General features: G+C 35.6%; 1 non-coding gene across 1 annotated transcript; it reads left to right on the forward strand.

The window, feature by feature from the left end:
- The first annotated feature begins 2,276 nt into the window (after positions 1-2,276).
- On the forward strand, positions 2,277-2,384 carry LOC148574726 (small nucleolar RNA R71). Its single transcript, XR_015906808.1, has one exon. It is a non-coding gene; the product is annotated as a small nucleolar RNA R71 (small nucleolar RNA).
- Positions 2,385-8,785: the final 6,401 nt, after the last annotated feature.

The following is an 8,785-nucleotide window of genomic DNA, read 5'->3' on the forward strand; positions in this document are numbered from 1 at the left end:
AGGGGGTTTTAGGTGGTTATGATGTGTGAAAAGGAAGGAGTGATGGTTTGAATTTAAGTGGGTGAGTGTAGGTGGGTTGTATGATGGTTTTGGAGGAGTACTGGAGGTGATTGGTGGAGGTTAATTGAGGAAGAATGTTATGAGAAGGTGTGAAGATGAGAGAAGAAGTGGTAGGAATCCTGTGGGGTCCACAGATCAAGTGGGGTCAAGGACTTAACATCCCTACTCCAATTAGGCATGTAAAACGCCCTTGTTGTGCAATCCTAGCGTTTAACGCCAGACTGCTGCCTGTTTCTGGCGTTAAACGCCCAAATGTAGCTTGTTTCTGGCGTTTAACGCCAGGTAGATACTTGTTTCTGGCGTTAAACGCCAGCTTGGTGCCTGTTTCTGGCGTTTAAACGCCAGACTGCTCTCCTCCAGAGTGTGCTATTTTCAATGCTATTTTTCATTCTGTTTTTGATTTTTCAGTAGTTTTTGTGACTTCACATGATCATCAACCTAATAAAACACGAAATAACAAAAAGAAAATAAAATAGATATGTTTAAATAACATTGGGTTGCCTCCCAACAAGCGCTTCTTTAATGTCAATAGCTTGACAATGAGCTCTCATGGAGCCTCACAGATGTTCAGAGCATTGTTGAGACTTTCCAACACCAAACTTAGAGTTTGGATATGGGAGTTCAACACCAAACTTAGAGTTTGACTGTGGGGGCTTTGGTTGACTCTGCAGTGAGAGAAGCTTTTCATGCTTCCTCTCCATGGCTACAGAAGGAGAACCTTGAGTCTTGAACACAAGGTAGTCCTCATTCAGTTGAAGGACCAACTCTCCTCTGCCCACATCAATCACAGCTCTTGCTGTGGCTAGGAAGGGTCTTCCAAGGATGATGGATTCATCCTCATCCTTCCCAGTGTCTAGGATTATGAAATCAGCAGGGATGTAAAGGCCTTCAACCTTTACTAGCACGTCCTCTACTTGTCCATAAGCTTGTTTTCTTGAGTTGTTTGACATCTCTAATGAGAATTTGGCAGCCTGTACCTCAAAGATTCCAAGTTTCTCCATTACAGAGAGTGGCATGAGGTTGATCCCTGATCCAAGGTCACAAAGAGCCTTCTCAAAGGTCATGGTGCCTATGGTACAAGGTATTAGGAACTTTCCAGGATCCTGTTTCTTCTGAGGCAATATCAGTTGATTCAGATCACTCAGTTCATTGGTGAGCAAGGGGGGTTCATCTTCCCAAGTCTCATTACCAAATAATTTGGCATTCAGCTTCATGATCGCACCAAGGTATTTGGCAACTTGCTCTTCAGTGACATCTTCATTCTCTTCAGAAGAAGAATACTCATCAGAGCTCATGAATGGCATAAGGAGGTTCAATGGAATCTCTATGGTCTCTAGATGAGTCTCAGATTCCTTTGTTTCCTCAGAAGGAAACTCCTTATTGATCACTGGACATCCCAGGAGGTCTTCCTCACTGGGATTCACGTCCTCTCCCTCCTTTGTAGGTTCGGCCATGGTGATTAAATCAATGGCTTTGCAGTCTCTCTTTGGATTTTCTTCTGTATTGCTTGGGAGAGTACTAGGAGGAGTTTCAGTGATCCTTTTACTCAGCTGGCCCACTTGTGCCTCCAAATTTCTAATCGAGGACCTTGTTTCATTTATGAAACTTAAAGTGGCCTTAGATAGATCAGAGACTATATTTGCTAAGCTAGATGGATTTTGCTCATAATTCTCTGTCTGTTGCTGAGTGGATGATGGAAAAGGCTTGCTATTGCTAAACCTGTTTCTTCCACCATTATTAAAGCCTTGTTGAGGCTTTTGTTGATCCTTCCATGAGAAATTTGGATGATTTCTCCATGAGGGATTATAGGTGTTTCCATAGGGTTCACCCATGTAATTCACCTCTACTATTGCAGGGTTCTCAGGATCATAAGCTTCTTCTTCAGAAGATGCCTCTTTAGTACTGTTGGATGATTCCTTCAATCCATTCAGACTCTGAGAGATCATATTGACTTGCTGAGTCAATATTTTGTTCTGAGCCAATATGGCATTCAGAGTATCAATTTCAAGAATTCCCTTCCTCTGAGGCGTCCCATTACTCACAGGATTCCTTTCAGAAGTGTACATGAACTGGTTATTTGCAACCTTGTCAATGAGTTCTTGAGCTTCTGCAGGCGTTTTCTTTAGGTGAATAGATCCACCTGCAGAATGGTCCAGTGACATCTTTGATAGCTCAGACAGACCATCATAGAATATATCCAGGATGGTCCATTCTGAAAGCATGTTAGAAGGACACTTTTTGGTCAGTTCCCTATATCTCTCCCAAGCTTCATAGAGGGATTCACCTTCCTTCTGTCTGAAGGTTTGGACATCCACTCTAAGCTTACTAAGCCTTTGAGGTGGAAAGAACTTGGCTAAGAAAGCCTTGACCAGCTTATCCCAAGAGTTCAGGCTATCTTTAGATTGAGAGTCCAGCCATACTCTAGCTCTATCTCTTACAGCAAACGGGAAAAGCATAAGCCTGTAGACCTCGGGATCAACTCCATTGGTCTTAACAGTATCACAAATCTGCAAGAATTCAGTTAAGAACTGAAAAGGATCTTCTGATGGAAGTCCCTGAAACTTGCAATTCTGTTGCATCAGAGAAACTAATTGAGGCTTAAGCTCAAAATTGTTTGCTCCAATGGCAGGGATTGAGATGCTTCTTCCATGTAAATTGGAATTTGGTGCAGTAAAGTCACCAAGCATCTTCCTTGCATTATTATTATTTTCGGCCATGTCTCCTTCTTTTTCGAAATTTTCAATCAGATTTTCTCCAGAGAGTTGTGCTTTAGCTTCCCTTAGCTTCCTCTTTAGAGTTCTTTTAGGTTCAGGATCAGCCTCAACAAGAATGTTCTTATCCTTGTTCCTGCTCATATGAAAAAGAAGAAAACAGAAAAGAAAATATGGAATCCTCTATGTCACAGTATAGAGATTCCTTTATGTGAGTAGAAGAAGAGATGAATAGAATGGAGAAGAGAGAAGATGAAGAATTCGAATTTCAAATTAAAATAAAAGGAAAATATTTTTATTTTTATTAAATTAATTAATTAGAATTCGAAAATATGAAAAGAAATAAAATAAAATTGAAATTTAAAACAATTAATTAATTAAAAAGGAATTTTGAAAAAGAGGAAGGTGATTTTCGAAAATTAGAGAGAGAATTAGTTAGGTAGTTTTGAAAAAGATATGATTGAAACAAAAAGATAGGATTAGTTTGAAAAAGATTTGAAAATTATTTTCGAAAAAGATAAGAAGTTAGAAAAGATTTTGAAATTGATTTTGAAAAAGATATGATTGAGAGATATGATTGAAAATCATTTTGAAAAGGATTTGAAAAGGAAATTAAAAAGATTTGATTTTGAAAATTAAAGTTGATTACTTGACTAACAAGAAACTAAAAAGATATGATTTTAAAATTTAAAGATTGAACCTTTCTTACTAGGCAAGTAACAAACTTAACAATTTTGAATCAATCACATTAATTGTTAGTATTAATTTCGAAAATATGAAATAGAAATAAGAAAAAGATTTTTGAAAATCATTTTGGAATTTTTGAAAATTATGAAAGAAAAAATGCAAAAGATTTGATTTTTGAAAAAGATTTGAAAAAGATAAAGTTTTTTTTTTAAAATGAAAATTTGATTTGACTCATAAAAAACAACTAAATTTTAAAAAGTTTTGAAAAAGTCAACTCAAATTTTTGAAATTTATGAGTGAAAAAGGGAAAGATATTTTTTTTATTTTTAAATTTTTAATGATGAAAGAGAAAAACATCAAAAAGACTCAATGCATAAAAATTTTGGATCAAAACATGTGATGCATGCAAGAACACTATGAATATCAAGATGAACACCAAGAACACTTTGAATGTCAAGATGAATATCAAGAACTTATTTTTGAAAAATTTTCAAGAAAAGAAAACATGCAAGACACCAAACTTAAAAATTTTCAAACTTTAGACACTAACAAATTAAAAATGCATATGAAAAATAAGAAAAGATACAAAACAAAAAAATATGAAGATCAAACAAGAAGACTGGCCAAGAACAACTTGAAGATCATGAAGAATGCAATCCATGAAATTTTCGAAAATAATTTTTAGAAAATTAAAAAGATGCAATTGACACCAAACTTAAAACTTGACTCTAGACTCAAACAAGAAACACAAAATATTTTTGGTTTTATTATTTTATTAAACTTTTTTTTTATTTTTTTCGAAATTTAATTAGGAAAAACGAAAGAGAAGAAATTTTTTTTTGTATTTTTCGAAAATAAGAAATAAAAAGCTTAAAATTAAAATAAAATTAACTAATATGAGCAACAAGATGAACCGTCAGTTGTCCAAACTCGAACAATCCCCGACAACGGCGCCAAAAACTTGGTGCACAGAAATCGTGACGGTTCAATTTCTTGGTAACGGCGCTGAAAACTTTATACGCACGTTCATAATCTTAATTCTTTGTCACAACTTCGCACAACTGACCAGCAAGTGCACTGGGTCGTCCAAGTAATAAACCTTACGTGAGTAAGGGGTCGATCCCACGGAGATTGTCGGCTTGAAGCAAGCTATGGTCACCTTGTAAATCTCAGTCAGGCGGATTCAAATGTATTAAGAGATTATAGTGTACTAAAAGATAATTAAAATAGGATAGAGATACTTATGTAATTCATTGGTGAGAATTTCAGATAAGAGTATAGAGAGGCTTTCGTTCCTCTGAACCTCTGCTTTCCTGCTGTCTTCATCCAACCATTCCTACTCCTTTCCATGGCAAGCTTTATGTAGGGCATCACCGTTGTCAATGGCTACATCCCATCCTCTCTGTGAAAATGGTCCAATGCGTTGTCACTGCATGGCTAATCATCTGTCGGTTCTCGATCATACTGGAATAGGATTTACTATCCTTTTGCGTCTGTCACTACGCCCAGCACTCGCGAGTTTGAAGCTCGTCACAGCCATCCCTTCCCAGATCCTACTCAGAATACCACAGACAAGGTTTAGACTTTCCGGATCTCAAGAATGGCCATCCATGGGTTCTAACTTATACCATGAAGATTCTAATATCTCGGACTCGGTCCTCTGTATTAGATATCTAAGAGATACTCATTATAGCTTGTTTGCATGTAGAACGGAAGTGTTTGTCAGGCACGCGTTTATAGGTGAGAATGATGATGAGCGTCACATAATCATCACATTCATCATGTTCTTGGGTGCGAATGGATATCTTAGAATAGGAATAAGCTTGAATTGAATAGAAAAACAGTAGTACTTTGTATTAATTCATGAGGAACAGCAGAGCTCCACACCTTAATCTATGGAGTGTAGAAACTCTACCGTTGAAAATACATAAGTGATAAGGTCCAGGCATGGCCGAATGGCCAGCCCCCATGATCTGAGAACTAAACATCCCAAGATGAAACTAAAGATATAAATACAATAGTAAACAGTCCTATCTATGCTAAACTAGTTACTAGGGTTTACAGAGATAAGTAAATGATGCAGAAATCCACTTCCGGGCCCACCTGGTGTGTGCTTGGGCTGAGCATTGAGCTTTACACGTGTAGAGGCTTTTCTTGGAGTTGAACACCAGTTTGTAACCTGTTTCTGGCATTAAACTCCACTTTGCAACCTGTTTCTGTCATTTGACTCCCGAATGCAGCATGGAATTGGCGTTCAATGCCAGTTTACGTCATCTAAACTTGGGAAAAGTATAAACTATTATATATTTCTGGAAAGCCCTGGATGTCTACTTTCCAACGCAATTGAGATCGCGCCATTTGGAGTTCTGTAGCTCCAGAAAATTTACTTTGAGTGTAGGGAGGTCAGAATCCAACAACATCTGCAGTCCTTTTTCAACCTCTGAATCTGATTTTTGCTCAAGTCCCTCAATTTCAGCCAAAAAATACCTGAAATCACAGAAAAACACACAAACTCATAGTAAAGTCCAGAAATGTGAATTTTAATTAAAAAATAATAAAAATATACTAAAAACTAACTAAATCATACTAAAAACTACGTAAAAACAATGCCAAAAAGCGTATAAATTATCCGCTCATCAGGCAACTCGCGGTCAAGGTCAGTTACGTTAACGGAGAGGTAGTGAGATGGATATCCTAACCTATGCACGATGAGCTCAGTATGTTCCGGAAAAGCCTGTTCGTCGAGTTTGTGACATATCGGCTGATGGGTGCGGCTTAACACTTATGGCAACGGAAGTAACGGTTGACGCTTTTGCAGTTTTTAATTAAGATTTTCAATTTCTACGCGGTATGGCTTGGATTCTTGTTAAAAATATTTTAAAGCTTAAAACGATTTTGAGAATTTGTTTGAACTTGTTGAAAAGAGTTTGAAAAACTATTGGTTTGTTTTATTGGTAATGGGTTGTCATAGACGAGATACGAGTAATAGGTAACGCGATTCGTGGATTTTGGGAACGTTAGAAACTACTTCTCGAGGTTACTCAGTTACGTGCTTTGGATTCTGTTAGAATCATGTGGCGTGCTCTTTCCTACCCTATCCTGAAGTTCTTGTGGTCTTTTCTTTTGGATAGTAGTTCGATTTCTCCAACCTTATTCCTCTGTTCATATGCATTCTTATTTGATCCTAACTACATATGTCTGCTTAAAATCCTTGGTGTATTTATCTTCTTGTTTAGGCACCTCCTTTTGAGTCATGTATTCTTTGATATATATTTGAACATGTTTTGATGCATTATATCTTTTTAAGCTCTTATTCCGAGTCCTTTGTAAACAAATTGTAATTTAGTTTCCTCTTATTTGATGATAATTACAGCCATTCTTCAAATCTTAACAAAATCATTTTTGATTTGATATACACTTCTCTATATAAACTTTGAAAGTTTCTTTTACAGTTTAAAACCAATTGTTTCCAATACCTCGCCTGTCTCTTCACTGGTTTATGGAAATATATTTACTTTAAATACAACTTGATTTTCTAACAACTTTATTATAGTTTTTACAAATATCTTTATTTGATTATGTACTTAGGAATTCTTCAAAAGAAAGATTTTTGCCTCTTTTCCGTTGATTTTCATTCGACAAACTTCACTTAATTTATTTTTAATTTGAATTTGGTTTAGTACAATACATTGTCTATGCAATTGTTGTTCTTTTGAAAGTATTGAGTTCATATCCTTCCTCTTAGAAACAGACCAATTCCTTTTTAAACTTTTCACTTCTTTGAATGATATACTCGGTTCTGTTTTTTATTATTCTTTTACTGTTATAACCGTCACCACTAATTTTAGTTTTTCTTCTCTTGTAAATCTCATACTCGTCCGAGTCAACTTGAAGTTATTTCTATCTAGTGCGTTGTTTGTCCTCTTAATTGTCCTTCCTTGGTCAATGGTTCCTTCTTGAAAATTCACTGTTGATTGATTTGTTCTTCCTTACGAGTTTTGTATTCTTTTGAACCAATGGAAAGCTTTTTTGATGTCCCATGTTTCGTGGATCTTGTTTGAACTCCTTTGATTTAAGATCCTTTCTTGTTTGGTCTGATTTCTTTTAATTACATCTTAATATTCTTGAATGTTCTTATGTGATGGCAATTTCAAGTGTATTCTTAGAGTTTTGATGTGAACTTTTGAAATAAGTTTTGGATTCTCTTAAGAAATCTAAATCGATTCTTCTCGCTTAAATTGCATCCATAGTTATTCTTTAAATTGACAAAGTTGTTTTGAAGTTGGCATGCACTGTTTTATATAAAGTTTTAAAACCGACTGATAAGCAAATTTTTACCTTGGAGTTTCCTTTTCTAAATAGAGTTTAACTAGTTCCATATTTGTTATAAAACTTATACACGCTTGTTTGAATATAAGCTTTGGGAATTCTTGGACAAACCTTTGATTTCTTACAACCTTGCCATGATTTCAGTGTATACCTTATTTGATTGAGCAACTAAATGTCTTTCAGGATTTTCAATATTGTGTGGCCTTAACTCAATTGATTCTCATTTTCTAAACCTCACCTCTTTTGTCTTTTACTTGGAAACTATTTAGACAAAATGCAATTTAGTTTTCTTTTAACCACATTGTAGTTTTGGTGTATGTTTCTGTCACCCTTTTGTGAGATGCGAGTTACATACCTTTCTTTTAGCACATGAGGTGATCCTCTTTCAGTTTTTCATTCTTTATATTCAAATGTATTAGGTGTACTTAATCATAAATTTTTAAACCTTGAGAGTGTTATCACTAGCTTCAGATAACCTTCTTCTATAATTTTATACTTGTTAACTCAGCTTGATTAGTTCTAAACTACTGTCTTGCTTATCCTTTTTATGTTCCTATCAGTTATCTCTGATTCGGGAGTCATCCTTCAGGTTGTTAAACTGAATTTCTTCCAATACTCTTCATCGATTGTACATCCTCGTTTACTTGTAGATTCAGCAGTTCTTTCAAAACTCTTGCGGAGATTATCCTTGTTGCTTGCCCTTCTTGTTTCAAAGTCTTTTATCCTTCTGAATAAACTCGAGAATAGTTGTAATGTCGCATGCGATCTTTAGGCACAGTAATGCGAAGCTTTAGTTCTTTAGAATGTGGTTTGTGGTTATGGAAGGTGAGGTACACACAGCTGCTTTTGCGGTTTTTAAATTATGGTTTTTTGATTTCTAACTGGTATGGCATTGAACCATGTTGAAAAAGTTTTATAATTTATAATGATTTTGAAATTTGGTTTGAAACTTTTGGTTTAAATGATTCAATTTTGAAACTACGTCGGAAAATTCTTGG

This window comes from Arachis ipaensis, chromosome B2 (genome assembly GCF_059453495.1).
Source record: "Arachis ipaensis isolate K30076 ecotype BB chromosome B2, ASM5945349v1, whole genome shotgun sequence".
Lineage (NCBI taxonomy): Eukaryota > Viridiplantae > Streptophyta > Magnoliopsida > Fabales > Fabaceae > Arachis > Arachis ipaensis.